Below are 18810 nucleotides of genomic sequence, written 5' to 3'. Positions count from 1 at the left end.
GGAGACAGACACACATTAGTTCTTTTATTAAACAGGTTTTGGAAACCACCAGAGGTGCAGTAGTGAGCTGATATGCCCGGCAGGGCTGTAGTCCCTCAGGCACTGGAACCACAATCCAGGATGACTGAGCTGTTGAGAAACTGTAGAAAGTGAGTAGGTAGAGTAGACAAGGTTCATGAACAGAACTAGATGATAAAACTCACATAAGGTCTCAATGAAGCTCAGGATCTGGAAAGGTTTGGGCCATCGAGGAGCAAGTACCTGGTTCCAGGGAAAGCTCTGAGACAGCGATGATAACTCAGTTGTTTGTAGCAGCAATAGCTTCCAGGCAGTAGAGAATCTTCAGAGTGTCCAGGAACATGGGCCCTCAAGGAGCGAGTAACGTTTCCTATCTGTAATCTGAAAGTAAAGAAAAGAGTGAGGCCCCCAAGGAGCGGGTACCTCTGGTAAGTCCGAGGAGGTAGAGTAGCTTGGAGGAAACGTATCCGAATCCTCTCCTTGCTAACTCAGATAGATAGTGGAGACCTTTAAATATTGGAAGTGAATGACGTCATCTCAGGGGGACGCCCCTGAGGTTTGTGCCCTTGCTGGTACTTCAATCAGAGCACACGCGCGCGCCCTAGGTCATCAAGCAACATGGCGGATATGCAACGTTGAGCCGGTCCGGGGACGCCGGAGGGAGACTGCATGGAGACGACGCAGCAGCCAGCCGTCCATCAGACCCGGAGGGAGTCGCCACAGAGGTAAAGAGAGCGGAGTGAGGGCGTAGAGCAGCGACAACGCAACAATATCTTTACAGCCGAGTCAGTCTCGGCCTAAGTGGAGTGCAGACTTCTTGCTTGTGATAGCATCTAGTTGAATACTGCCTTCTGTGCAGACCTGGGCAACTTAATCCCTGAATATCTGGAACTAGCAGGGCATTTTGGACTAATGCCTGCCGCAGCAGCCCAGGGAGAAGAGCCATTTCATACTTTAGCACACCCATTTGATTTTCTTTCCTCCTTGGGTAATCCCATTCCTCAAGGGCCCCAACTAGTGATATGTATATCTTAAGTCTGTGATTGGGGAAATTTAGTTTGCCTGAGTACTCAAAGGGGGGTACCTGCACTACTAGTTGAATCAACAACTGCCATATATTTACATTATAGATTTGTTGGACACATGTTATGTCACATAGTTTAACCACCTTATATCTGTTATCTATGGTTTCTTGTTCTAATATCTATTCACCAGTACAGATTTAGTCACTGTTTCATGTTCAGAGTTATTGCAGACTTCCCTGCGGTGACTATTGCTAGTAATGACCTGCATCAGGGTACAGGGGATGAAAAGGGTACCTTTTTTATGTGGAGTGCAAAGGACTCCCCTTCTTTCAATTGTTATATGGTAAACCACAACCCACCCATCCTGTCTGCTTATATCCACAAAGATAGATGAGGGAGATCTTCTGTGCAGCCCTCTCACCTACTTGGCAACCAGGTACCCGTATAACCTGAGGGAGGTGCTCCACTGGGAACTACAGGCTAGATAGTCTGACCTCTGGGATAAGCAAATTAATGGAATCGCTGCTAAAACAGAGGAAAGTACAGTTTCTGGAATCCAATAGATTGCAAAGTCAAGTCCGAGGCATCATGGCTTTATCAGCGGTAGAACTTGTCAAATGAATCTGATCAATTTCTTTGATTGGGTGACCAGACAGTTTGATCGAGGGAGACCGTTAGCTGTAGTGTACTTGGAATTCAGTATGGCCTTTAACATGGTTCAGTTTAGGTGACTGATAAATAGACTGAGCGCCCTTGGTATGGGCCCTAGAGCAGTATTTTCTAACCACCTGGCACAGGGGTCACTTCGTTGTGGTGCACCACCCACTTCCTATATCATCACTTTCTCTTCTTCCCTCTCCCCTAGCCATAATCACCTCCCTTCCCTCTTCTCCTAGCATCATAATCATGCCGTCCCCTGGCATCATCTTCTTCCCTTCCCTATCCCCCACCCTCCTGGCGGCATCATCATCATCGCCTTCCCTCTTCCACATCTCTTCCCTCCCCCCTCCATATTATCATAAGCTTCCCTCTTCCTCACACCCTGGCATCAATATCACCTTCTTTCTCCATCTCCTCACCCCTAGCATCATCACCATCTTTCCTTTCCCTCTCCCACCACCATCATCATCACCATCACCTTCCCTGTCCTACCACCATTCTCCTGCACTCACTGGCATCACCTTCTCTCTCCACCTCACCCCTGACAACATCATCCCGTGGCATCATCATCTTCTCTCTCTCCCTCCTCCTCACCTCCAGCATTGACATTATCACCTTCCCTCTCCCCGATCTCCTGGCATCATAATTGCCCTCCCTTTTACCCACCCCCAGGCATCATCATCACCTTGTACAACCTCTTCCCCCACCCCTTTGCATCACCTTCCCTCTTCATCCACTCCTTTCCCTCACCCCCTGGCATCATCAATTTCCCCCCCCCCCTCTCTCTCTCCCCTGTCATTGTTGTCTCTTCCCATGCCAGTCACCTTCTGTTCCTCTTTCTCTCAACCTTAGCATCACTTGCCCTCTCTCTCCACACCTCTCCCCAACTGACATCATCATAGATCTTCCATTTTCCCCCCAAACTCTGGCATCACCTTCCCTCAACCTCACTCCCTGGTATCATTATCACCTTCCCTCTCTCCTTCAAACCCCCCCCCCCCCACACACACACACACACACACACAGTAACACATTCAATTGTCCCTTTCCCCAATCCCTGAACAGCAGAAGTCTGGGAGCAAGCTTACCAAGTGCTGCTTCTTCCTCCTTTGCCAGCCTCCCTCTGCAATCTGAACTGCACGGGACCAGCAAGTCTCACAAGAGCCCCGTGCAGTTTCTGTTGCACAGGAGAGCCAGCAGGGGGGAAGCAGGAGCAGCTGCCAATAAGTGCTGTTCTCAGATACTTCCTGCTGGCAGGAGGACATGAGACTGCAGCCCTGTACACCTGTACTCCAGCCATGGTACACTAGTGTGCCGCAGCACACCGATCGAAAAACGCTGCCCTAGGGTGCGTGGCTGGGATGGAAATTGGTTGAGTGGGAGGCAACAAAAGATAGTGGTAAATGGAGCTCACTTCAAGGAGGGGATCATTACTAGTTGTGTGTGTCAGGGATTGGTCCTTGGACTGGTTCTTTTCAACATTTTCATAAGCAACATTGCTGAAGGATCATCAAGAAAGATTAGTCTTTTTGTCAATGATACCAAAATTTCCAAATGGGTAGACAGCCAGGAAGTTGTCGAATGGTCTTTGGTCTGGCAACTAGGTTTAATGCTAAAAAATGAAGAAGCATGAATTTAGACTGCAAAAGCCCAAGGGTGTGAGGTACAGTATGGGGATGAAATTCTTCTAAACATGAAAGGAGAACACGATCTGGGGGATCATCCTATCTGATCTTAAGGTAGCCAAATAGGTGGATAAAGTAACTGCAAAACGCAGAAAGATATTTGGCCACATAGGGAGAGGAATAGTCAGCAAAAAAAGGGAGGTGATATTGCCCCTGTATAGGTCCCTGGTGAGACCTTATTTGGAATACTGTGTACAGGTTTTGAAACTGCACCTTCAAAAGGATATAAACAGGATGGAGTCAGTCCAGAGGATGGCTGCTAAAATGGTCAGTTGTCTTAATTCTAAAGCATATGGGCATAGACTTTAAAATCTAAACATGAATACCCTAGAGGAAAGGCAAGATAGGGGAGTTATGATACAGAAACTTAAATACTTTCAAAGTTTCCATGCACAGGAGACTAGTCTCTTTCAACAGAAAGGAAGTTCTAGAATAAGGGGGTCATGGGATGAAGGTGAAAGGGGGTAGACTGAGTAGTAATCTTAAGAAATATTTCTTTACATAGAGGGTAGTGGATGCATGGAATACCTTCCACATGGAGGTAGAGGAGACAAAACCAGTAGCTGATTTCAAGAACATGATATAAACACAGGGGATCTCTGAGGGAATGATGGGAATTGTAAGCTGGATGGGCAAACTAGATAGGTCATATGATCTTTTTCTGCCATCACATTTCTGTGTTATAAACATCCAGAATACACATGCATTTTCCATTTCATATGTACATTTTACCGGTGGAAAAAGGGGATGGGCTTAGGGATATTCTGGGGCAGGGTTCAGAAGAATCATGGTAGTTGCTATTTTGTAAGAGAGATGTGTTTATACATTACCAGATTAATTTGTACACTCTTTTTACAGCTGCTAATTGACTTGTACAAGTGAAAACTGAATTTGTCTGACTGCAGCTTTTGAGGGGAGGTCTGGGTGAACTGATGGAAGTTTAGGGTGAAGTGCTAGAGGATCGAAGTAAAATGGAGATGGACTTGATGAACTTGCAGCTATGTTGGCAAACTGGTAATTTCAAATAAGTCTTTTCAAAAGTGTATGACATACTTTTCAAAAGGATTTTATACATGTAATAGCAGCATATATCATAGAAATTTTACAAAAGTCCATTTACATGCATGGAGTGAATTTTCAATGGAGTTACATAAGTGGAAGTGGCCTTTTACAAATCTGCCCAAACTACTGGTGGGTAAACTTGTGCACGTTGTCTAATTTGTTAGTGCCATTAAAAGTAGCTTAACTGTGCAGCTTCAATAATACACAGAGGTCCAACTTTTATACAAACCAATTTAAGTTTATTTAATATTAAAAGCCAATCTTATGAGACCTCTGGGAGATAGAGAGGGAGCTTTATATTTTTCCAAGCTCTGCCTGCCTATCTCCACGTTTTGTGAGGGCTGACTTTTTATAGATAAAACATACAATGATCCCTAATAGGACTGCATAGAGTATCAGGTACCACGTGGGTCCACATCAGAGACCTATGGCTAAGCCTCCCCTGGTCCCACCTCCCACCTTAAGCTCCAATTAGGCCTAGCAGAGACCCACATGTCTGATGATTAGTTTCAGTAGGCCACGTGTCTGATGATGGCTATCAATCATTCTAGTAGCTCTTAGCAGTTCTGTCACTCCTGTGCAAGTCGTTTGATCAGACTCCTAATCTTATGGGAATATCCAAGTACACTGGGCCTCTTCAGTCGAGAGAAAGGAGTCTGTGAGAGCATAGTTTGGTCCATATGTTCGTTATGACCTCATGACCTTTCATCATATCTGGCTAGGTCTGAATTCATTCCAGATGTCTCCCAGTAGCCATTCCAGCTCAGGTCAGTCTGAATTCCTTCATAACCAGAGTCTGTTTGAGTTAGGCTAAAGCAGCAAAGGATTCTGGGTAAGTGAGCCAAAGGCCTGAGCCAAAGTCTTCATGTTATGCTGCCCATATATCAACGTATGTCATGTTTGTATGTAATTTTACCCAGAGTAAGTGGAAGGTTTGCTGGGGGCACAATTGGGGAGGGGTTTAGACTTATGTTGATACTTTCTTTGATTCCTTTTTTTTTTTTTTAAAGGATGCACATAAATTCTTGAATTTTGCAGGTACATTTCGTGGAATAATTTTCAAAGCTGACACTGATTTTCAAAGCAAACTTGGCATGTGTAACTTTCACATGGATTTGTTGACTTTCTTATGTGGGCTATTTGAAAATTAGACACCTAATGTATAAAAGAGGAAAGCATATGCAATGAACTCATTATATAATGCTTAATAAACCCACAAGTATAGCATGTAAAAAATTCACGTAATATACTAGGACCTGCTATATGGGAAAACTCATTGCTGGTACAAGTTTACCTTCATACGATACCATGCATTTAAATGGCTATCATGACAGTGAGCCTGAAAGGGTATAAGGCTTCTTAATAATTAGGTAACTTGTTTCTATTTGCACATGACATTGCAATTGTTGAAGTTCACTGAAAAAAATTTTTTGTTAGTGCCTGTAACTTGATTCACTCTACCGCACTAATCTTGTTGCAGAAAACATTGGAGCCGAAATCACGATGTTTCGAAGTAAAAATACTCCTTCAGGGGCTTAACCTTGGCATAGTGGAATGTGAAGAACTACCAATTTTACGCTGCTGGCGGTGATTATAGCGTGCGAAAAGCTATCGCTAAGTTTATCGGACCGTTTCACTGTCCGTGAAGAAACGGCGGGGCACTATGACAAGCTGTCACTGATAGCCGTGCTGCTTAGCGGTGATTGAAGCGCGGCGGAGGCTATCGCTACAGGCTGCTCACTGCTAGCTAAGCTGCTTGGCGGTGATTAAAGCGATGCGGAAGCTATCGCTGCAGTTTGTGTTAGAAGATTTGGCGGCTCTAAACAAAAGGTTGATGTGGTACCTTTAATTGGCGCCAATTAAAGGTACCACAATTTAAATGCAATTTAATTGGCGCCAATTAAAGGTACCACATCAACCTTTTGTTTAGAGCCGCCAAATCTTCTAACACAATCTGCAGCGATAGCCTCCACATCGCTTCAATCACCGCTAAGCAGCACGGCTATCAGTGACAGCTTGTCATAGTGCCCCGCCGTTTCTTCATGGACAGTGAAACGGTCTGATAAACTTAGCGATAGCTTTTCGCACGCTATAATCACCGCCAGCAGCGTAAAATTGTGAGTTCTTCACATTCCCCTGAAGGAGTATTTTTACTCCGAAACATCGTGATGTCGGCTCCAATGTTTTCTGCAACAAGATAAGTGCAGTAGCGTGAATCAAGTTACAGGCACTAACAAAAAATTTTTTTCAGTGAACTTCAACAATTGCAATGTCATGTGCAAATAGAAACAAGTTACCTAATGATTAAGAAGCCTTATACCCTTTCAGGCTCACTGTCACGATAGCCATTTAAATGCATGGCATTGTTTGAAGGTAAACTTGTACCAGCAATGAGTTTTCCCATATAGCAGGTCCCAGCTCATTATATAATGAGCATCTTCTGGTAAGTGAGGTCTAAATAGAACTGAATGCTTCTGCTATATGAACTTTGTAGCTAATAATGGTTCCAAGTAGTATAGTTAATGATTTGGGAGTTGAAGGCTGCTGTGATTCTTTCTAGTACTGGGTGGGACTGATTATATTATAATACTATAAGAAATACATTTCCATTTGAAACAATTTTTTTTTTAACCATACTGGGTCAGACCAAGGGTCCATCAAGCCCAGCATCCTGTTTCCAACAGTGGCCAATCCAGGCCATAAGAACCTGGCAATTACCCAAAAACTAAGTCTATTCCATGTTACCATTGCTAATGGCAGTGGCTATTCTGTAAGTGAACTTAATAGCAGGTAATGGACTTCGCCTCCAAGAACTTATCCAATCCTTTTTTAAACACAGCTATACTAACTGCATTAACCACATCCTCTGGCAACAAATTCCAGAGTTTAATTGTGCGTTGAGTAAAAAAGAACTTTCTCCGATTAGTTTTAAATGTGCCCCATGCTAACTTCATGGAGTGCCCCCTAGTCTTTCTGCATCCATTCCATTCTCTTTCAGTATTATTGAATGGTTATCAATACACTGATTTATTATACCGCTTGTTTACATATTAACATAAACACTGCTTTATTTTGCTTTTATCTGCTGCGGTTAATATACATTTTTGCAGGCTTATTTAATGAAGTGGCTATTTACTAAAATGTTTCCATTACATTCTTGAAAACAATGTTATTGTCACTGTTGTAATTTCTGTTTATTTGGGGCTCTTATTTCCCAAGTCACATTGCTAATGGCGTTGCTGGTCTTGTACGTTGGCCATTAACTGCCATCATATTTCAATTTTAGAAAATACCTGAGACCCCAGCTTAGAATTTTTTTTTTCCATTTCCATTTTATAAGAAGTTATGGGGGCTGTTTGTTTTTGTCTTTTAGGAGGAGTGGCAGTCCACAACATTTTGATATAGGACCCACACAGAAGTTCATATCAATGTCAGTGACCTCTTCCCAACATACCGTCTTCTATTCTTTTAATGAAGTTAGAGATAACTGGTTATCTTTGCAGAAAATTCACTAATTGCTAAGATTGGTGTTTAATCTAGAGATTGCTTTTTAATTGAATACTGAGATTAACACTACTTTTATGAATATTTATAGCTACAAGAAGATCTTTTATATCTATAAATGCAGGTTGTATATATAAGGCTAACTTTGAGTCTTCGTTGTAATATTTGGCATGGAATTAGTATTGATTATTTTAGGAGGAATAGTTTCATTTAATAAGATAAATGCTACAGAATAGATAGTATACCACAGCTTTTAAATTCACATATTATATAATATACATAAGTATTTATTTTTGGAAGTTGAAGTTTCTATGATGAAACTGAATTTGGAAATATTCTTAATTTTTGGAATTCATAATGCTTACAAAATTTGTTCTCTTTTTGTTATGATTCCTATAAAGTCAATTATTTTCACCTTTTTCATGTCTGGAAGTAAAAATGAGGTTAACTGAAGTGCTAGTGAGCATACCACTTCATTAACACTGAGCTATTTTTCTCTATCTTTTTTTAGACTCTTGGATCATACTGGGAATTTTCACTTTCCTATGTGTTAACAAATGCTGTATTTGTTCAATCAGCATGCCCTACTGTCCACATTAAGACTTTTGCTTTGAAAATAGAGCCTTGATGTGCTAATTTTATTTTCTATATGCAAACAAAACCTGGCTTCATAATCTGAGTAAGGGAGCAGGAAATCTAAAATGTTTGTTTCTCACATTTAACAGTGCTCCATGAACTAAACTTATTGTAAAATGTCACCTAGTTAAAAGCTGTGTGAAATCCCCAAGTTGGCTACATAGACTCCATTACCACTGCAGATATTCACAGTTTTGGAACATGTTAGAATTATGTAGTCTTCGGATTACTAACAAACATAAGGCTATGGTTTTGTTTTGTTTTTTTAATTTTTGTTTTTTTAATGGATACTGCATGGAGAAGACTAATATACATTTTGAGAAAATTCTAATAGGACACAGGGGCCATATCATCCAATGGCAATAGGAAATGCTGCTTTTTGACAAACCTTACAGTCTTAAGACCACATTAAAAGAAGTCATATGACTGCTAAGAGACAGCAGAGTGGAAGAGCTCTGGGATACAGCGCAACAAAATCCTGTTCAGTGAAGGTTGATCAAAAATTTTGCTTCAGGTGGAAGCTTTTATGAACCAGAGTGTGTACAATTCAGAACTGTAGCAAAACTACAAGGAGAAATGTTGTTGAAACTTAGAGGAAGGGACCAGAAAAAGGCCAAAACTCCATGAGTCCAAGAAGGAATCGGCTAAATGAAAGAAAATACCTGATTTCAACTGCAAAATAATGAGAGGTCTCTAAGCCTATTATACTTGAGGAGAACTAGAAAAGATATTGTTTGAAAGATCACAGAAGCCAATCTTTGTTCTGTTTCAGAGATTTTGTTCTTATGGTCTAACAAAAGATCCACACAGTTAATTCATCTGATAAAACAGAAAGCAGTTCCAACTCAAGAAAAAATGTAACACTGGAGGAATTATTATAACCTATTAAGTGTGACAAGTCCCAATTGTTTCTGGGTTACTTTTGACGTAGTCACTATATGCTAACATATATCACAAAAGGAAGTGGTTTTCATTATTTAAAAATAAACCTTGGTAAGAGACAAATTCTATTTATTTATAGGCCGCTTAAACAAAGGCCCTACGTGGCGTACAAATCATCATTCATAATTCAAACAAAATAAAACATACAAAAGACAGTAGGTACAAAATCAGTAATCTAGACCAGGACAATTGCTGATAGAGCAAACTATTGAGAAAAAGACAGTTTAAAAAAAAGAAAGTCTTGGCCATTTTCCTAAAAGTTTTTTTTTCACAGCCCATCAAGCAGAGCTGCTGGGGCGCTGCAACCAAAAAGGCTCACTCTCTCCCATCCACCAGTCTCACCTGCCTTACAGAGGGGGCATTCAACAAGTCCGTCTGTGCAGGGCGCAGTGCTCTACCTGGATTGTAAATTTAAAGTACTGATCCATGGAAACGCATCCAGGGTCAGTAATTTATACACTAAAACAACTGTTTTCGACTTAATTCTCCATTGGACAGGGAGCCAGTGGAGGTCGGAGTACAGGGGTAATCTGGTTTCTGATGCTGTCACCAGAAAGACAGGCAGCAGCATTCTGGAGCAATTGGAGCTCTGTGATAGCTGTAAATGGGGCTCCCAAATACATAATCTTGCAATAGCCAAATGTAGGAAAGATCAGGGTTTGTACAACTGAGGGAAAAGAATCTGGGAGTAACAGAGGCTTGATGCAGCATAATAAGCGCAATTTATAGGAGAGCGGATTCTAGTCCTTGTTAATTTAGAATCAGCAATGACATGAAGACTTTTTGCATGGGGAAGAATCTTTATTTCATTGTCGCACACGTTTAATGGCAGGGGAAATGAAAAGTGTTTCCTGTTTCAAATTACCGCAATCTCTGTCTTTGATAAATTGAGTTGCTAGTGTGTTATGGGATAGCCAGTATTTAATAGCATACAAGGATAATGAAATTGACACAGTTGTATCAGTCCATGACTTTTTAACTGGGATATAAAATTGTATGTCATCTGCCTACAGATGGAATCCCCCACAAAGGCCAGTTAGCAACTTGCAAATAGGTGCTAAGTAGATGTTGAACAAGAGAGCTGAACGAGTTGACCCTTAAGGGACCCCACATAATTTATCTGTGGACTAAACAAAATGGTGGAGCTAAAGAATTATTTTACATTTTAAGACACTTTATTTTTATTTATTTTTTTACCAACAAATAAAAGGGCACTGTTGTAGGGATCGCATTGATCAACCTTTTTGTTTAGCAAAACTTGAACTTTTCTTGACTGATCATCCTTTTTTTAGAAAACACTCTCTCTTGTGAAAAAAGATGCATTGATGATATCTTGGTCCTCTGGAAAGGAAATTCCAACAGATTAGCTGCTTTTTAACATTAACTGAATTTAGGAGACAATTTAAAATGTCAAATGAATAACAGCTCCAATGAGATTCCTATTTTGGACATGTTGATAAGAAAAAAATAGTAACAAGTGTTTTTATAATCATATATTGAAAACCTGATGATTGAAATAAACTGTTAGATTTTCAAAGCCAAAATAATAGCAATTGAAAGAGAAACATCCTCCAGTAAGCCAGTTTAAGATTTAGGAGGTTGTGTACAATGAGTAGTGAATAGGAGGCACTGTGACACCATGAGCAGTCTTAGGGTAGCTAGAGGACAGATTCAGGCTGGACTCTGGCAGAAATCGTGCATAAATGTCTTTATTACTGATAAAAACAAACAAAAGCAGCTCTGCTATTCTTTGCATTTCAACTAAACAAATGTAGTATTACAATTTACAGTTTAGCTGTATTCTCTTTCTCTAGACTTCCTTCTCTCTCTTGGGCATCCTGTTCCCTCCTGGGCCTGGCTAGTTATATACCTTCCACCCAGACAAGGATTCCCTGCTGTCTTAGGTTTAAGGTAGACCAGACCATATCTCTGGATCCTGTCATTTAAGGTGTTTGGGGTTTTCTTCTGTATATTTCTTCACATAACCTGGGAAGTTTGAGCTAAGAGAGAGTAAGTGCTTGCCCTTACTAGGGATATACTAAGAAACCCCCCATTTCTCTCTTCCTTCCCATCCCAATGCTGAGGCTGTTTAACCCATCTTGGGTTTCTCTTCTCCATCCCATTTGGGAAATTGCTCAAAGGTTCGTTGGATGCCCGCTGTTCCTAATTTGTCCCAGTATGCTCCTTTACTTTGTTTACTGGGTTTCTGGAATACCCCATTGCCCTTTGGCAACAGTGTAGCTGAGTTCTTGCCAACAAGAGGTATGGCCTAGCTTGATTGTCCATAAACTGATCTCACGGGTTTTTAAACTGGGAATAATCACGCCCTAATACCACCAGACATGGAAACTCGGGAAGTATTCCCACGTCCATAATGGTTTACCCCGCCGGAGTCGTCAGGAGAACCTGACTAGTTGGGTACTGCTGTTGAACACTTTGTACACAGGCAAGTGTCACCTACCTCTTGTAATTAATCCATCCTGTCTGGGCTAAGTCTTTTATATATGAGGGTCTTTCCACATCCTGAATCCATTAGGAACTGGCTGGGCACCTCATTCAGCTCCACTAAAATTGCAACGTCTGAAAGTTCCCCACGTGTCCTATCTACCAAGCTACAGCTTTGCATTTTCGCAAAAGTATTTGCGCATTCTTTCTCCCACTCTTCATTCTCCCATTGAGGATGGTTCTTCCTAATATGTTCTTTCAATTATTTGTTCTCCTTTGATTTCAACAGTGCTTACAAAAGGTTCAACACTCCCTTCAGGTGGCTTCATTTTCTCTTGCGCTGTTCTGCTAACTTGCGGTCCCATTCTATATTCTTCAGCTATAGGCAATCCTCATCAGCAAGGTCATCCATCTTACAGAAGGAACATGGTCACAACACTTGTTCAGTTTTTAAGTTTACCCCATTCATACCAAGGGTTCTTCATTTTCTTCTTTGTCATAAGGGCAACGCTCTTCCTCATGTCCATTCCTGGCAAAAGGAAAAAGTGTCCGGACCCCTGCTAGTCAGGAGGATGCGTCCCTCTCTAATATGTGCATTGACAAGGTTCCTTCTTGTCAATGCACATATTATCCTCTGGTGTTGGCTGAGTTACCATGTTGACATCCATGACCTCAATTCCTTGGTATCAGCAGTCTCTGGTCAAATGTCATCACTTTCCATATTTGAAACAAGCAGTGTAGCCCAATAGCTGTGCTTTAAGTATAGAGGCAGAGTTGTCCTGCTGTGAGGATTATTGCAATCCTGTGCACTCACTGCCACATTAGGGAGCCTATGTGGATTATCTCTCCAGTCTGTACTCTACTTCTGGCATCAGCTGAATCTGATGAAAGGCATCTTCCACTTCCACTTCCAAGGCTTTCTCCACAATGAGTCCTTGGTGTTGACACATGCAATTCTACATGGGTTGATCCAGTCCATCCAGAAATTGCTCCAAAAGGACCTGATTGGGTACCTCAAGGCTTCTTTTTGCCTCAGGCTATACCACTTCCATCTGGCATCTTTTAGCCAATGGAAAAGGTTTTACATGGTTTTCCCTGGCTGTAATTACACCTTCTGTACACATGCTGTCAGTAGGTCTCTATGTTGTAACCTGCTCTTTCCAGGATGGTGGTTTTGACCACGGAATAGTTGGCTTTCCCATCAGGATTGGCTGCTTGGAAGGCTGCTTGACTCTTGCTGGTGAGTAGGTTTGCTAGGTATGTAGTCCAATATGCTACTGACCTGCCTGTCAGGCGGGTAGTTCTTTCAAAATTCTTTAAGAACACATCCAGGTCTTCCCCTGTCATCTTAAACAGAACAGGAAGTGGAGGGTGTGCCTACGTCATTGTGGTTTGCATTAATTGTGTGACAGACCCTATGGTTCCATTACTGTTATACCCTTGGTAAATCTTTGTACCAGTTAGTACAGTTAGTGAAGAATGCTAGGGGAGGATCCATTCATGGGCAGCCCCTCGCTTTGAGGGTAATGGAATGGATGTCCACTTCTGAGCTCTCTGCTTCGAGCTCTGGGAGACTGTATAATTTTGCAGTTCTGGAGGATGGTTGTAGATTTTTGCCTCAGTTGTATTTTTGGCCTATCTGGGGACTTGGGCTCCATTCTGCTGGGATCTTTCGGGACAGGTCGAGGACTGCATTGCTGTACTCTCAAGGTGCAGAGTGGTTGTCCTGGGAATATTTTGGAATTTTGCACTTTTTCATAGTAGGAGCCTTGCTGAACACCTGCATCTTTCTTGGACTCAGGGAATGGGGAACCCTGTGTTTGGGATGCCCAGAACTGGTGACCCGCTGCAAGGAACAAATCTGGTGTTAGTATTTTTGGTGGATGAGAAACCTTTGGTTAATTGTCCAGCAGGAAGATTTTTTTTTTCCCTCCTTCCTGCCTGGAATGGAAAAACAGCCCAAGCTGCAGTTTGTACATCTGACCCCACCCCATTGGGATCCCCACAGAAAAAAAATAGAGAAAAGATCAAGAATAAAGATCTACTGACTAAGAGACTACCTCTTTCAGAACACCCATCCAGCATCTTGACCCACTTTACCAATTCACAAATGTGGATGGCTCCCTTTCCTCTGATTCTTGCACAGATAAAGGGTAAAGACTGTAATCAAAAAAAGACTGTGGTGCTGGATTCATATTTATTGTACCATTATTCACCTGATTTCTGAACAGTAAAGTTTATTTTGGACACTAACCCAGTGCGTCCTATGTGGTTTTTTGGCACATAGCACACAGTGAACAGATTACCCCTCTCCCAGGGAAATTTCAGAAAGGTAGAAGCCACCCCTGCATTGGGCCCTGAAAGTAAGCTTTTCCCCCAACCCTGGGTAAAGGGGCACAAAGAAGAGCTAGCCATGGTTCCTGCCCCAAAAAGTTTACAAAATCTTTTATGGCTCTATCTGTGCAGGACAGGCACACTAGGGTGGGATTACACTTATGCTACCTGGGTCAGTACCATTTGCTGGCTGCTCACCAATGCCAGCTGCTGGGCCATTTTTTCAGTCAGGGTGTGGAACGCTCCCCAGATTTTCTGCTGCCCTCAGTGAGGGCTTGCATGGCTCGCTCCATGCTAGCCCATTGGCTCTGGCACCAGAAAAGTTTGCTGAGCTGCTGTGCCCTGTTGTGGAACACTCAAACTCAACTTCCTTTCTCTTTGCAGGAAAATAAAACAAAACTTGGCTGTTCAGCACTGACTTATAGATTTAAGTCCCTCACTTCAGAAAAGCTTTTCTCCTTAGCTTGATTATAAATACAACTCTCCTTTCTTTTTGTTTTTTCTTTTGGTGTGGTTTCTCTGCGTGTGCAAGGCTTTAGATCAGAAATCCTTGAACTGGCCCAATGAGTGACGTTATGGTCGTCAGAGGAAAGATTCAGGCTGGACTCTCTCTGAAAGCTTGCATAAACTTCCTTATTAATGATAAGAAAACAACCAAAAGCAGCTCTGCTATTCTTCACAGTTCAACAACACAAATGTAGTATCACAACTTACGGTTCAGCAATATTCTCTTTCCCTAAGCTTCCTTTGCTCCCCTGGGCCTCCTGTTCCCTTCTGGGCCTAGCTGGTTATACACCTTAACAGGGATCGCCACCTGGACCAGGATTCCCTGCTGTCTTAGGCTTAAGGTGGACTGGGCCAGATCTCTGGATCCAGACTTTTAAGGTGTTTTGGGGGCTTTCTCCTGTGTACTTCCGCAAGCACAAGCAGTTGACATGAAAGAGAGGTTTTTCACAGGGGAGAAAATCTAAGAAATGTTACACAAGGATATCTTTGAACAAAAGCATTCAGATAGAGTTGAGTTCTTACATTTCCTAAAAGATCAATAATCAGAAATTTAGTTGTCCTGTCTAGTTTTCTCATTTAGCCAAACACATCATAAAGATTTTGAGGAAACTTTTTGGCACATAGTCCAAGGTCTTAGCTGTTTTGAAAAGAAAAATGTTACTGTAGCTTTCATTAGGGGCTGCAGCATTAGAGATAAATTAGTCCCATCAGCGTTGGAGTCAGATTTTAGTCTATATAATAAAACTGAATCACGTTTGAATTAGGATGTTGCAGCCTATGTCCCCAGACTATTAAGACAAAATGCTTTATGTATCTGGTTACAAGTAGAAATTATCTTAAGCATTTTTCCACTTGTAATTCTGTGAATGTGCTGCACATCATTTGGTGCCCTTACAATTTGTTATACGTAGCCAAGACAAAAAGGAGATTAAGGACAAGACTTTTGGAACGTAACATCTGTCAAGAGAGGCATTGTAGAAGCAGTTACGGTAAAACATCGCAAAGCACAGAATTGTAAGTTGGGAGACTTTCAATTTTGTGTATTAAAATTCATTATGTTGACATGGGAAGGTGGAGATGTGGAAGCTTCTATTTTTAAAATAGGTAAGAAAAGTATGCACATTCACAGCATTGAAGTATGTGGTTTCAATGCATTGCATGTATTCTTCACACACAAGCCTATATATATTTGCATGTGTTGTGGGGTACAGTTACGAGTATTTTATAAAATACGTGGGTTATGAAATACTTGTATAGGTCTGCTGGCAGCCATACATGCTATTGCACACATTTCTTTGACAGTTTCTCTCTTGAAAAGCACAGTTAAGAAACCACAAATCAATGAGACGTTGGATATCTTTTTAAGGCACCTGATGGCTGTATGATTTGCAATACCCCATGCATTTGTTTTTAAGATGCACTCCCCCCCCCCCCACCTTCCCTCGCTGCCCTTATAATTGATTGAGTGCCATTTTAAAAATGTTTTTGTACTTTCTATAATTGTACCATATAGGATAAGATAGAATTTATATCTAAGCACACCTTTTTGAATGGCAGACTTATGACTCCTATTTCAAATTAACTGTCTTCTAGCATAGATTTATCAATACTGATTTAAAGCAGTTATGACATGCTCAGTCAGTTTTGCATTATAAGATAAGTTAGGAACGCTCTCCCTTATTTCTCATAGTGCAATCTGTTATAAGCTACTACAAGAGCGAAGATGACTGTTCATCTGATGTCACCATCATGAGACAATAAATGGTTGCATATATTTCTATACTTAGGCAGCATTTTATTAATGGTATGGCAGATATTGCTTTCATTTATTCTTTTTAATATTTCTTTTATTTTATTATTAATGCACAAAGAAAGGGTGGTGTAAAGAGCAAACACATGCTTGGAGTTCAAATGAGACTTCAGTTTAATGGATGCCAAGTATCTTTATCTGTAATTGTGCTACACTCGATCCTTTTGTGGTTGCTCCATTGTGTATACCGCTTCCCTCCTCCACCTTTAATTTTGCTGAGTCCTCCAAAGTAACAATGTGTATACTTCCTAGACATGGCCATGTTTCGCACGGGTGCTGCATCGAGAGGAACACACAGGAGAGTCTCGCATCATCATAACGGGAAGAAAAACATTTAAAGCCTTATGCAGTACACAAAATCTGAAATGGGATACCTTGATACATGGAGCGGGTGCAATGGTGTTCCTTCGATACTGTGTGCATATGGAGTGGGTGCAATGGCATTCCCTTCTTGGTACTTAAACTGTTTTGCAGAAGAATTCAAACCTGCAGCAGCAAATTCCATGAAATGTAAAAGGAAACTTTTAATATCTAAGCGGTATGTGAAACCTCAAATCGAATGTCTAGTGTTTGGAGCAGGTATGACAGTGATCTCTCAATACTTAAATCATTTTGCAAGTGTCCAAAAACTGTGGCATCAGTTTCCACAGTACTTCAAAGGATACTCTTTGATAATAAATTGCCTTGAAATGTACAGAGTGAACCCTGGATTGATTGAGTACATCAAGTTCTCCATGAAAATGTGGCAGACTACACGCCATCTGAATTACGAAAGACAACTTACCACGCCAAACATCAAAAGCCAGCAAGGAATATTTCAAAGAGATTCCCTGTCACCACTTTTCTTATGTCTGGTAATACATCTGAGTACTCTCATTAACTCTTTGGGCTATGGATTTAGCCTTAATTCTAGAGATTCTAATTATCCACAGATAACATCTCAACTATTTGTAAATGACTTGAAGCTTTATAGCTCCTATGATGGCCATTTTGTGGAATAAGTCCAAGTAGTAAAGAACTTAGGAGATGACATCAGGATTATATTTGGCCTTGGCAAATGTGCTAGGGCAACCTTCCATAGAGAAAAACTAAGCAAAACTAGAAACCTCTCCCTGACTGAAGACTATAATATAAAGGAACTTGAGCATGAAGGTGTATATAAATATCTAGGACAGAGGTGGCCAACTCTGATCCTCAAGATCAATAAATAGTAGGGATGTGAATCATTTTTTGACGATTTAAAATATTGTCCGATATTTTTTAAATCGTCATTAATCGTTAAAGAGTGTGATACAATAGAAATTCCACCGATTTATCGTGAAAAAATCGTTAATCGGGTTAGTGCACACTAACGGAAGTTAGGAGACAACCTAAAACCCACCCCGACCCTTTAAAACCGCTCCCTTAGCCTCCACCACCCGCCCGACCCATCCAGTGGACGGCCTGCGCCATTTTTAAAGATGGCGCCAGCCATCCAATGCTCCTACCATGTGACAGGGGCCGGCAAATGGCACGGTTACCCTGTCACATGGTAAGGGCAAAGGGCCATCGGTGCCATTTTTATTAGTGGCAGCAGACGGCCCGAGAGCGGGAGATAGCTCCCAGGGCCCACTGGACCACCAGGTAATTTTAAAACGTTTTTTTGGGGGGGGGGGGGTCAGGAGGGTGGTGGAGGCTAAGGGAGCGGTTTTAAAGGGTCGGGGTGGGTTTTTTTGTTTATCGGCCGACAGCCCGAGCGTGAGAGAATGCTCCCGGGACCCCCGCTGGACCACCAGGTAATTTTAAAACATTTTTTGGGGGGGTCGGGAAGGTGGTGGAGGCTAAGGGAGCGGTTTTAAAGGGTCGGGGTGGGTTTTTTTGTTTATCGGATTGGGCGCAGCCGATTAAAAAAAAAAAAAAAACCAATCGGGCCGGACAAAAAAAATGCATGACTTGAATTGGAACCGGAACCGAATCGATTCCGGTTCCGATTCACATATCTAATAAATAGGTCTAGTTTTCAATATATTCACAACAAATATGTATATGTGAGGATGAATGAACAAATCTTTTGAGTTGGAGCAGAAAACCACACTGAGCTCAGCCTTTTCTAATGTAAGCTCAACTTTTATTAACATTAACGAAAATCACACTGACAATAACTGTATCTTTTGCAGTATATTTCCAACACAACTTCAGAGAG

General features: G+C 41.5%; 1 protein-coding gene and 1 long non-coding RNA gene across 2 annotated transcripts in view; one reads left to right on the top strand and one right to left on the bottom strand.

Annotated features, from left to right (window-relative positions):
- Nucleotides 1-18810, top strand: part of RBP1 (retinol binding protein 1) — a 92516-nt gene that overhangs the window by 44528 nt on the left and 29178 nt on the right. The window lies entirely within an intron of this gene.
- Nucleotides 11224-15100, bottom strand: LOC115099660. The gene is made up of 2 exons (XR_003858842.1): nucleotides 15026-15100; nucleotides 11224-13823 (listed from the first exon to the last, which is right to left on the bottom strand). It is a non-coding gene; the product is annotated as an uncharacterized LOC115099660 (long non-coding RNA).

The sequence above is a fragment of the Rhinatrema bivittatum genome, chromosome 9, assembly GCF_901001135.1.
Source record: "Rhinatrema bivittatum chromosome 9, aRhiBiv1.1, whole genome shotgun sequence".
Taxonomy (NCBI): domain Eukaryota; kingdom Metazoa; phylum Chordata; class Amphibia; order Gymnophiona; family Rhinatrematidae; genus Rhinatrema; species Rhinatrema bivittatum.
The sequence above is the reverse complement of the archived record's forward strand: the minus strand, read 5'-3'. Positions and strand labels throughout refer to the sequence as shown.